The sequence below is a fragment of the Dermacentor albipictus genome, chromosome 1, assembly GCF_038994185.2.
Source record: "Dermacentor albipictus isolate Rhodes 1998 colony chromosome 1, USDA_Dalb.pri_finalv2, whole genome shotgun sequence".
NCBI classification, from domain to species: Eukaryota; Metazoa; Arthropoda; class Arachnida; order Ixodida; family Ixodidae; genus Dermacentor; species Dermacentor albipictus.
In genome coordinates, this window is record NC_091821.1 from 485,376,698 (window position 1) to 485,388,854 (window position 12,157).

Below are 12,157 nucleotides of genomic sequence, written 5' to 3' on the forward strand. Positions count from 1 at the left end.
CATTTATTGATGAGTGGCTTGCATTCTTCTATTTGTTTATATTTTAGGAAGGATTGTGAATAATGATTTGAGCTTGATACATTCTCAAAGTGTTCCCCCAGTGAGTCGGCCTGATCTTTCAGTGTATCGCCCTGTGTATTTACTAGTGGGAGTGAATATGTTTGCCGCCCTCTAATTCTATTTACGTGGTTCCAGACTCGCCTCATCTGTAAACGAGTTAATACTTGATAAAAAGTTCTGCCAACTTTCTCTTCTGGCCTGCCTGCGGGTTCTCCTGCCTTGAGATTTTACTTTCTTAAAGTTGATAAGATTCTCTGCAGTGGGGGAAGCGTGTAGCAACCCCCACGCTTTGTTCTTTTCTTACGAGCAATCCTACATTCGTCGTTCCACCACGGGACACGCCGTCTGCATGCCAAACCACTTCCTTCAGATATGCATTTAGATGCGGCATCTATTATGAACGCTGTAAAATACTCCACAGCGGCGTCGATTTCTAGAGAAGACATATCAGCCCATGAGAGTCTAGATAGATTTCGAAATTTCTCCCAGTCGGCTGTATCTATCTTCCACCTAGGAACTTGTGGGGGAAATTCATTTTCTTTAGATGTTCTTAGCAGTACGGGGATGTGATCGCTCCCGTAAGGATTGCTCGTAACTTCCCATTTGAGTTCAGGCAGTATAGACGCGGAAACTATACTAAGGTCTATTGACGAAAAGGATCTGTTTGCAAGAGAGTAATATGTGGGTTCTTTCTTATTTAGAAGGCATGCTCCAGAAGAAAAAAGGAACTGTTCAACGAGACGACCTCGCGCATCGATGCGAGAGTCTCCCCACAAGGTGTTATGCGCATTGAAATCGCCAAGAACAACATAAGGTTCTGGCAATTGATCTACATAGGATTGAAATTCATGTTTCGTTAATTTGTAATGTGGGGGTATGTAAAGAGAGCTAATGGTGATGAGTTTGTTTAGGAGAACAGCTCGAACCGCCACTGCTTCGAGAGGCGTTTGTAGCTGTAAACGTTGACACGCAATGCTCTTATGGATAACAATGGCGACACCGCCCGATGATGCGACAGCATCATCGCGATCTTTGCGATAAGTTATGTACTGTCGGAGAAAGTTTGTATGTTTGGATTTTAGGTGTGTTTCCTGTAAACACAGCACTTTTGGATTGTGTTTTTCAATGAGTTCCTGCATATCATCTAGGTTTCTAAGAAGACCTCTGATGTTCCGTTGAATTATTTGTGTATCCATATTGGAAGTGAATAGGTGCTGTGTGTAAGGAAACGGATGTTATGCCTTAGATTACAGAGTGCTAAGAGATTTATTAGCAACGGGCGCGAACGGGTAGCTGTCACAAGCGTTCGGCGAAAGACAGCAACCACGAGCTCATGCCGGTAGCAATGGTGCTGTGGCGCAGGCGGCTACTCTTCTTCGTTACAATCGCCCTCCGCAGAAAAAGGCGCCATCCTGGCGGCTCAAGGCGAAGAGACTACTATTGGGTCGTAGTACGGCTTAAGGCGAGAGACGTGGACAAGTTCGCGGCCGCGATGGCGTAGGTCCGTCGATGGCGTGAGGGGCTCTACGATGTAATTGACGGAGGACGTTTGCTCGAGAACGCGGTAGGGTCCTAGGTACTTTGCGACAAGTTTTGAGGAGAGGCCGGGTGTAGTAGCGGGTACCCGAAGCCATACGAGAGAGCCAGGCAAAAAAGTTGGTGCAGAACGGCCGGCAGGTTGACGGGATTGCTGCTGCCACTGGTCCTCGGTGGAAAAAGAGCGGGCAAGCTGGCGGCATTCCTCAGCATGACGAGCAGCTTCAGATAGCGGAGTACTTTCGGACGCGTCAGGTGTATATGACAGAATAGTATCGAGAGTAGTAGAAGGTTCTCGTCCGTATAGGAGAAAGTAAGGGGAAAAACCAGTAGTTGCTTGGGTCGCAGTATTGTACGCATACGTCACGAAAGGGAGAACTTGGTCCCAGTTTGAATGATCAGAGGCGACGTACATGGAGAGCATATCGCCAAGAGTACGGTTGAAGCGCTCGGTCATGCCGTTAGTTTGCGGATGGTACGCTGTACTGGTGCGGTGAACGATTCGGCATTCGTCGAGTAGTGCCTTCAAAGCATCGCAAAGAAAGGCGCGGCCTCTGTCGCTCAGAAGTTCGCGAGGGGCACCGTGGCGAAGAACGAAATGTCGTAACAGAAACGAGGCAACGTCGCGGGCGGTGGCAGTCGGAAGAGCAGCTGTTTCAGCATAGCGGGTTAAGTGATCCACTGCAACAATAATCCAGCGGTTGCCTGCTGGTGTGGAGGGTAGCGGTCCGTAGATGTCTATGCCAACACGATCAAAAGGCCGACGAGGGCAGGGAAGGGATTGTGACGGGTAGACTTGTCCGGGAGGTAATTTTCGGCGTTGGCACGGAGCGCAGGAGCGAATGAACTTTCTGACGTAGTTATACATGCCTCGCCAATAAAATCGGATGCGTAGTCGAGCATAGGTCTTGAAGAGGCCGGCATGTGCGCACTGAGGGTCTGCGTGGAAAGCGTCGCAGATAAGGTCACGGAGATGGCGGGGTATCACGAGAAGCCACTTGCGACCGTCAGAGAGGTAATTACGACGATAAAGAAGGCCGTCGCGAATGCAGAAGTGGGTAGCCTGGCGGCGAAGAGCGCGCGATGGTGATGAGGTGGATGGATGAGAAAGGATGCTGATGAGAGCACTGATCCAGGGATCCTTGCGCTGCTCCGACGGCATGTTGCGCAGTGCATGAGATGGAACTGTGGGCTCAAGGGCGGATAGGCAAGCGCAGTCAGCGGAGACCGGTGAGCGAGAAAGGGCGTCAGCGTCCGTGTGTTTGCGGCCGGAACGGTAGAGGACGCGGATGTCGTACTCCTGTAGCTTAAGGGCCCAGCGAGCAAGTCGGCCAGATGGGTCCTTAAGGGTAGACAGCCATCAAAGGGCGTGATGGTCAGTGATGACATCGAAAGGGTGACAATACAAATAAGGACGGAATTTTCCAAGGGCCCAAATAATGGCTAAACACTCTTTCTCTGTAACAGAGTAATTAGTCTCGGCCTTTGTCAGAGTTCGGCTCGCGTAGGCAACGACATATTCATCAAAGCCCGCTTTTCGTTGTGCGAGTACGGCGCCAAGTCCGATGCCGCTGGCATCGGTGTGGACCTCTGTGGGCGCTGCAGGATCGAAGTGGCGGATGATAGGTGGCGAGGTTAGCAGGCGGCGTAATTTCGTGAAGGCGCCATCACAGGCGGGCGACCAAGCGGACAGTTCTTTGTCGCCACTTAGAAGGGCTGTCAAGGGTGCACTTATGGAAGCGAAATTTCGAATGAAACGTCGGAAGTATGAGCATAAACCAAGAAAACTTTGAAGCTCTTTTAACTTCTTTGGTTGCGGAAAGTCGGTGACAGCGCGGAGCTTGGCTGGATCCGGAAGGACGCCGTCTCGTGATACAACATGGCCAAGAATAGGGAGCTTTCGGGCACCAAAACGACATTTTTTTAAGTTAAGTTGAAGTCCCGCGACAGTAAGGCATTTGAGAACTTGCTCGAGACGGCTGAGATGGGTTTGGAAATCAGCGGAAAAGACAACTACGTCATCCAGGTAGCATAAACAGGTGTTCCATTTGAGGCCGCGTAAAATATTATCCATCATTCTCTCAAAAGTGGCGGGAGCATTGCACAGGCCGAAAGGCATTACGATGAATTCGTACAATCCGTCAGGTGTCACAAATGCTGTTTTAGGTCGATCAGATGGTGCCAAGGGGACTTGCCAGTATCCGGAACGTAAATCCAGCGAAGAAAAGAATTCAGCTCCCTGCAAACAGTCGAGGGCGTCGTCGATGCGCGGTAACGGGTAAACGTCCTTGCGCGTTATCTTGTTCAGACGTCGGTAGTCGACGCAGAATCGAATAGAGCCATCCTTTTTCTTAACGAGGACTACCGGAGATGCCCAGGGACTGTTGGAAGGCTGCACAACGCCACGCTTGAGCATGTCAGCAACCTGGTGGTCAATGACACGGCGCTCAGAGGCGGAAACTCGGTAAGGGCGCTGCCGTAAAGGTGCGTGACTGCCGGTATCTATTTGGTGAAAAACGGTCGATGTGCGGCCCAAACCGGAAGCATGGCTGTCGAAAGAAGCGCGGAACATTGAATCTGGCACTAGCCTGCTTTCATCTATTGCGTCAAGCAAGTCTGGCGGAGCCCGTTTTGTTGAAGAAAAACACATGAAAACTGTCTCTTTTTCAGTTACACTGATTCCTGTTATATACTTTCACTGAATTGTGGCACACACCCAGTCTCGGCAACGCATTTAAAGTGAGGGAACATTGATTTTATGAAAGTTCTACATGTAATCAGCGAAATATAGCCAGTAAAACACGTTCGCGTCAAATGGTTCAGCTGAAGACAGCTGCATATGCAATGCCACATACCTTGGACACAACCTGTTCCGCCTATAGGCTAGTAACGCCGTTTCGCCATGAAAACAGCCCCTCATTATTCATATAGCGAGGGGATAGTGGACGACCCAATGGTTCGTGTAGACGAGAAAGCAGAGAAAGTCCACGAACTGCCACAATGATGTCAAACCGCCACTTTCGTGACGACGCCTGGATATTCACCTACTAGCTCGACAACCTGGACCAAATACACTTTCAATCCACAGTGCAGTAGGATCGCTGCACACCTACCTGGACTCATCACATTCATAAGCCTGTATAACATTACTTTGTCACCCTTCGGGGTAGCGGAGTACCTAAGGCGCTAGTATACTCGGCTCGAAATTGCGGGCTAATCCCCGGCTCCGGAGATTGCAGCTTGAATGGAGGCAAACTGCGAAGACGCCCGTGTGCATCGTAGCGCACGTTAAAGATCCCCAGTTGGGCAAAATTCTCCGTAGACCTCCACTACGGCGTCCGCGGGACGTAACCTCCCTCCCCTATTGGCTATAAAACTATCGTTACTTTACCGGGTCCGTTCCTAAAAAATTCTTTTCTCGAGCTTGACAAAAAAAAACGGCTATTCTTTGCCACAGCGATCGGTCCATGTGGCTAAGAATTATCTTACGTACCAGTGAGAGCAGACGGAATAGTCAAATCATCAAGGTTGTACGAACGCCTTTCTTTTTTGCATAACTGACTACTTTACTGATCTTGCAGTTTCACTACATTGAAGTGCGGCTCATACGTAGCAGTGCATGCTGGGGTCCACAAGCTTTATTAACGAGGGGCACAACCTCGTCGCAATTATTCAGTGACGTAAATGCTCGTCGCGGAAGTTCATTGCAGCTTGGTACACAGCTAGTCTTGTATACTCACTTACGCAATTTTAAGTGAGCTAGGTTGTTTGACGACAAGCACATGGCAGTGGCGCCTATGATGTGACCGACATTCACGTTAAAGATGTATTTTGAATCTGGCATTAGCCTGCTTTCATCTATTGAGGCATGCAAATCTGGCGGCGCCCGTTTTGTTGAAGAAAAGTGCATTATAACTGTCTCTTTTTCAGTTACACTGATTCCTGTTATATACTTTCACTGAATTGTGGCACACACCCAGTCTCGGCAACGCATTTAAAGTGAGGGAACATTGATTTTATGAAAGATCTACATGTAATCAGCGAGATATAGCGAGTAAAACACGTTCGCGTCAAAAGGGTCAGCTGAAGACAGCTGCATATGCAATGCCACATACCTAGGACACAACCTGTTCTGCCTATAGGCTAGTAACGCCGTTTCGCCATGAAAACAGCCCCTCATTATTGATATAGCGAGGGAAAAGTGGACGACCCAATGGTTCGTGTAGGCGAGAAAGCAGAGAAAGTCCACGAAGTGCCGCAATGATGTCAAACCGCCGCTTTCGTGACGACTCCTAGATATTCAGCTACTAGCTCGACAACCTGGGCCAAATACACTTTCAACCCACAGTGCAGGAGTATCGCTGCACACCTATCTGGACTCATCACATTCATCTTGTATAACATTACTCTGTCACCCTTCGGGGTAGCCGAGTACCTAAGGCGCGAGTATACTCGGCTCCAAATTGCGAGCTAATACCCGGCTCCGGAGATTGCAGTTTAAATGGAGGCAAACTGCGAAGACGCCCGTGTGAATCGTAGTGCACGTTAAAGATCCCCAGTTGGGTAAAATTCTCCGTAGACCTCCACTACGGCTTCCCCGGGACGTAACCTCCCTCCCCTATTGGCTATAAAACTATCGTTACTTTACCGCGTCTGTTCCTAAAAAATTCTTTTCTCGAGCTTTTTAAAAAAACGCCAATATTTTCCACAGCGATCGGTCTATGTGACTAAGAATTATCTTACGTATCAGTGAGAGCAGACGGAATAGCCAAATCATCAAGGTTGTACGAACACCTTTCTTTTTGGTATAACTGACTATTTTACTGATCTTCCAGTTTCACTACATTGAAGTACGGCTCATACGTAGCAGTGCATGTTGGGGTCCACAAGCTTTATTAAAGAGGGGCACAACCTCGTCGCCCATATCCAGTGACGTAAATGCTCGTCACAGAAGTTCATTGCAGCTTGGTACACACCTAGTCTTGTATACTCACTTACGCAATTTTAAGTGAGCTAGGTTGTTTGACGACAGGCACATGGCAGTGGCGCCTATGATGTGACCGACATTCACGTTAAAGATGTATTTTGAATCTGGCATTAGCCTGCTTTCATCTATTGAGGCATGCAAATCTGGCGGCGCCCGTTTTGTTGAAGAAAAGTGCATTATAACTGTCTCTTTTTCAGTTACACTGATTCCTGTTATATACTTTCACTGAATTGTGGCACACACCCAGTCTCGGCAACGCATTTAGAGTGAGGGAACATTGATTTTATGAAAGATCTACATGTAATCAGCGAGATATAGCGAGTAAAACACGTTCGCGTCAAAAGGGTCAGCTGAAGACAGCTGCATATGCAATGCCACATACCTAGGACACAACCTGTTCTGCCTATAGGCTAGTAACGCCGTTTCGCCATGAAAACAGCCCCTCATTATTGATATAGCGAGGGAAAAGTGGACGACCCAATGGTTCGTGTAGGCGAGAAAGCAGAGAAAGTCCACGAAGTGCCGCAATGATGTCAAACCGCCGCTTTCGTGACGACTCCTAGATATTCAGCTACTAGCTCGACAACCTGGGCCAAATACACTTTCAACCCACAGTGCAGGAGTATCGCTGCACACCTATCTGGACTCATCACATTCATCTTGTATAACATTACTCTGTCACCCTTCGGGGTAGCCGAGTACCTAAGGCGCGAGTATACTCGGCTCCAAATTGCGAGCTAATACCCGGCTCCGGAGATTGCAGTTTAAATGGAGGCAAACTGCGAAGACGCCCGTGTGAATCGTAGTGCACGTTAAAGATCCCCAGTTGGGTAAAATTCTCCGTAGACCTCCACTACGGCTTCCCCGGGACGTAACCTCCCTCCCCTATTGGCTATAAAACTATCGTTACTTTACCGCGTCTGTTCCTAAAAAATTCTTTTCTCGAGCTTTTTAAAAAAACGCCAATATTTTCCACAGCGATCGGTCTATGTGACTAAGAATTATCTTACGTATCAGTGAGAGCAGACGGAATAGCCAAATCATCAAGGTTGTACGAACACCTTGCTTTTTGGTATAACTGACTATTTTACTGATCTTCCAGTTTCACTACATTGAAGTACGGCTCATACGTAGCAGTGCATGTTGGGGTCCACAAGCTTTATTAAAGAGGGGCACAACCTCGTCGCCCATATCCAGTGACGTAAATGCTCGTCACAGAAGTTCATTGCAGCTTGGTACACACCTAGTCTTGTATACTCACTTACGCAATTTTAAGTGAGCTAGGTTGTTTGACGACAAGCACATGGCAGTGGCACCTATGATGTGACCGACATTCACGTTAAAGATGTACATTGAATCTGGCACTAGCCTGCTTTCATCTATTGAGTCATGCAAGACTGGCGGAGCCCGTTTTGTTGAAGAAAAGCACATGAAAACTGTCTCTTTTTCAGTTACACTGATTCCTGTTATATACTTTCACTGAATTGTTGCACACACCCAGTCTCGGCAACGCATTTAAAGTGAGGTTACATGGAGTTTATGAAAGATCTACATGTAATCAGCGAAATATAGCCAGTAAAACACGTTCGCGTCAAAAGGGTCAGCTGAAGACAGCTGCATATGCAATGCCACATACCCAGGACACAACCTGTTCCGCCTATAGGCTAGTAACGCCGTTTCACCATGCGAACAGCACATCATTGTTTATATAGTGAGGGGTTAGTGGACGACCCAATGCTACGTGTAGGCAAGAAAGCAGAGAAAGTCCACGAAATGCTCTAATGATGTCAAACCGCCGCTTTCGTGACGACGCCTAGATATTCAGCTACTAGCTCGACAACCTGGGTCAAATAGACTTTCAACCCACAGTGGTGGAGGATCGCTGCACACCTACCTGGACTCATCACATTCATAAGCCTGTATAACATTACTCTGTCACCCTTCGCGGTAGCCGCGTACCTAACCCGCTAGTGTACTCGGCTCAAAATTGTGGGCTAATCCCCGGCTCCGGACATCGCAGTTTGAATGGAGGCAAACTGCGAAGGCGCCCGTGTGCATCGTATCGCGCGTTTAAGCTCCCAAGTTGAGCAAAATTCGCCGTAGAGTACCACTACGGCGTCCGCAGGACGTAACCTCCGTCCACCATTTAGCAATAAATCTATCGTTACTTTAACGCGTCTGTTCCCAAAAAATTCTTTTGTCTGGCTTGTTAAAAAAACACCTATTTTTTGCCACAACGATCGGTTTATGTGGCTAAGAATTACCTTACGTACCAGTGAGAGCAGACGGAATAGTCAAATCATCAAGGTTGTACGAACGCCTTTCTTTTTTGTATAACTGACTATTTTACTGACCTTCCAGTTTCACTACATTGAAGTGCGGCTCATACGTAGCAGTGCATGTTGGGGTCCACAAGCTTTAATAAAGAGGGGCACAACCTTGTCGCCCATATCCAGTGACGTAAATGCTCGTCACGGAAGTTCATTGCAGCTTGGTACAAACCTAGTCTAGTATACTCACCTACGCAATTTTAAGTGAGCTGGGTTGTTTGAAGAAAAGCACATGGCAGTGGCACCTATGATGTGACCGACATTCAAGTTAAAGATGTACATTGAATCTGGCACTAGTCTGCTTTCATCTATTGAGTCATGCAAGTCTGGCGGAGCCCGTTTTGTTGAAGAAAAGCACATGAAAACTGTCTCTTTTTCAGTTACACTGATTCCTGTTATATACTTTCACTGAATTGTGGCACACACTAAGTCTCGGCAATGCATTTAAAGTGAGGTTACATTGATTTTATGAAAGATCTACATGTAATCAGCGAAATATAGCCAGTAAAACACGTTCGCGTCAAATGGGTCAGCTGAAGACAGCTGCATATGCAATGCCACATAGCTAGGACACAACCTGTTCCGCCTCTAGGCTAGTAACGGCGTTTCGCCATGAAAACAGCCCCTCATTATAGATATAGCGAGGGGATAGTGGACGACCCAATGGTTCGTGTAGGCGAGAAAGCAGAGAAAGTCCACGAACTGCCCAAATGATGTCAAACCGCCGCTTTCGTGACGACTCCTAGATATTGAGCTACTAGCTCGACAACGTGGGCCAAATACACTTTCAACCCACAGTGCAGGAGGATCGCTGCACACCTACGTGGACTCATCACATTCATAAGCCTGTATAACATTATTCTGTCACCCTTCGGGGTAGCCGAGTACCTAAGGCGCTAGTATACTCGGCTCGAAATTGCGGGCTAATCCCCGGCTCCGTAGATCGCAGTTTGAATGGAGGCAAACTGCGAAGACGCCCGTGTGCATCGTAGCGCACGTTCAAATTCCCATTTGGGCAAAATTCTCCGTAGACCTCCACTACGGCGTCCGCAGCACGTAACCTCCGTCCACCATTTAGCAATAAATCTATCGTTACTTTACCGCGTCTGTTCCCAAAAAATTCTTTTGTCGAGCTTGTTAAAAAAACACCTATTTCTTGCCACAGCGATCGGTCCATGTGGCTAAGAATTATCTTACGTACCAGTGACTGCAGACGGAATAGTCAAATCTTCAAGGTTGTACGAACGCCTTTCTTTTTTGTATAACTGACTACTCTACTGATCTTTCAGTTTCACTACATTGAAGTGCGGCTCATACGTAGCAGTGCATGTTGGGGTCCACAAGCTTTAATAAAGAGGGGCACAACCTCGTCGCCCATATCCAGTGACGTAAATGCTCGTAAAGGAAGTTCATTGCAGCTTGGTACAAACCTAATCTAGTATACTCACTTACGCAATTTTAAGTGAGCTGGGTTGTTTGAAGGAAAGCACATGGCAGTGGCAACTATGATGTGACCGACATTCATGTTAAAGATGTACATTGAATCTGGCACTAGCCTGCTTTCATCTATTGAGTCATGCAAGTCTGGCGGAGCCCGTTTTGTTGAAGAAAAGCACATGAAAACGGTCTCTTTTTCAGTTACACTGATTCCTGTTATATACTTTCACTGAATTGTGGCACACACCCAGTCTTGGCAATGCATTTAAAGTGAGGTTACATTGATTTTATGAAAGATCTACATGTTCTCAGCGAAATATAGCCAGTAAAACACGTTCGCGTCAAATGGGTCAGCTGAAGACAGCTGCATATGCAATGCCACATACCTAGGACACAACCTGTTCCGCCTCTAGGCTAGTAACGGCGTTTCGCCATGAAAACAGCCCCTCATTATAGATATAGCGAGGGGATAGTGGACGACCCAATGGTTCGTGTAGGCGAGAAAGCAGAGAAAGTCCACGAACTGCCCCAATGATGTCAAACCGCCGCTTTCGTGACGACTCCTAGATATTCAGCAACTAGCTCGACAACCTGGGCCAAATACACTTTCAACCCACAGTGCAGGAGGATCGCTGCACACCTACGTGGACTCATCACATTCATAAGCCTGTATAACTATATTCTGTCACCCTTCGGGGTAGCCGAGTACCTAAGGCGCTAGTATACTCGGCTCGAAATTGCGGGCTAATCCCCGGCTCCGGAGATTGCGGCTTGAATGGAGGCAAACTGCGAAGACGCCCGTGTGCATCGTAGCACACGTTAAAGGTCCCCAATTGGGCGAAATTCTCCGTAGACCTCCACTACGTCGTCCGCGGGACCGAACCTCCCTCCCCTATTGGCTATAAAACTACCGTTATTTACCGCGTCTGTTCCTGAGAAATTCTTTCCTCGAGCTTTTTAAAAAAACGCCTATTTTTTGCCACAGCGATCGGTCCATTTGGCTAAGAATTATCCTACGTACCAGTGAGAGCAGACGGAATAGTCAAATCATCAATGTTGTACGAACGCCTTTCTTTTTTGTATAAGGGACTACTTTACTTATCTTCCAGTTTCACTATATTGAAGTGCGGCTCATACGTAGCAGTGCATGCTGGGGTCCACAAGCTTTATTAACGAGGGGCACAACCTCGTCGCCCATATCCAGTGACGTAAATGCTCGTCACGGAAGTTCATTGCAGCTTGGTACACACCTAGTCTTGTATACTCACTTACGCAATATTAAGTGAGCTTGGTTGTTTGACGAAAAGCACATGGCAGTGGCACCTATGATGTGACCGACATTCACGTTAAAGATGTATTTTGAATCTGGCACTAGCCCGCTTTCATCTATTGAGTCATGCAAATCTGGCGGAGCCCGTTTTGTTGAAGAAAAGTACATTATACCTGTCTCTTTTTCAGTTACACTGATTCCTGTTATACACTTTCACTGAATTGTGGCACACACCCAGTCTCGGCAACGCATTTAAAGTGAGGTTACATTGATTTTATGAAAGATCTACATGTAATCAGCGAAATATAGCCAGTAAAACACGTTCGAGTAAAATGGGTCAGCTGAAGACAGCTGCATCTGCAATGCCACATGCCTAGGACACAACCTGTACCGCCTATAGGCTAGTAACGCCGTTTCGTCATGAAAACAGCCCCTCATTATTGATATAGCGAAGGGATAGTGGACGACCCAATGGTTCGTGTAGGCGAGAAAGCAGAGAAAGTCCACGAACTGCCACAATGATGTCAAACCGCCGCT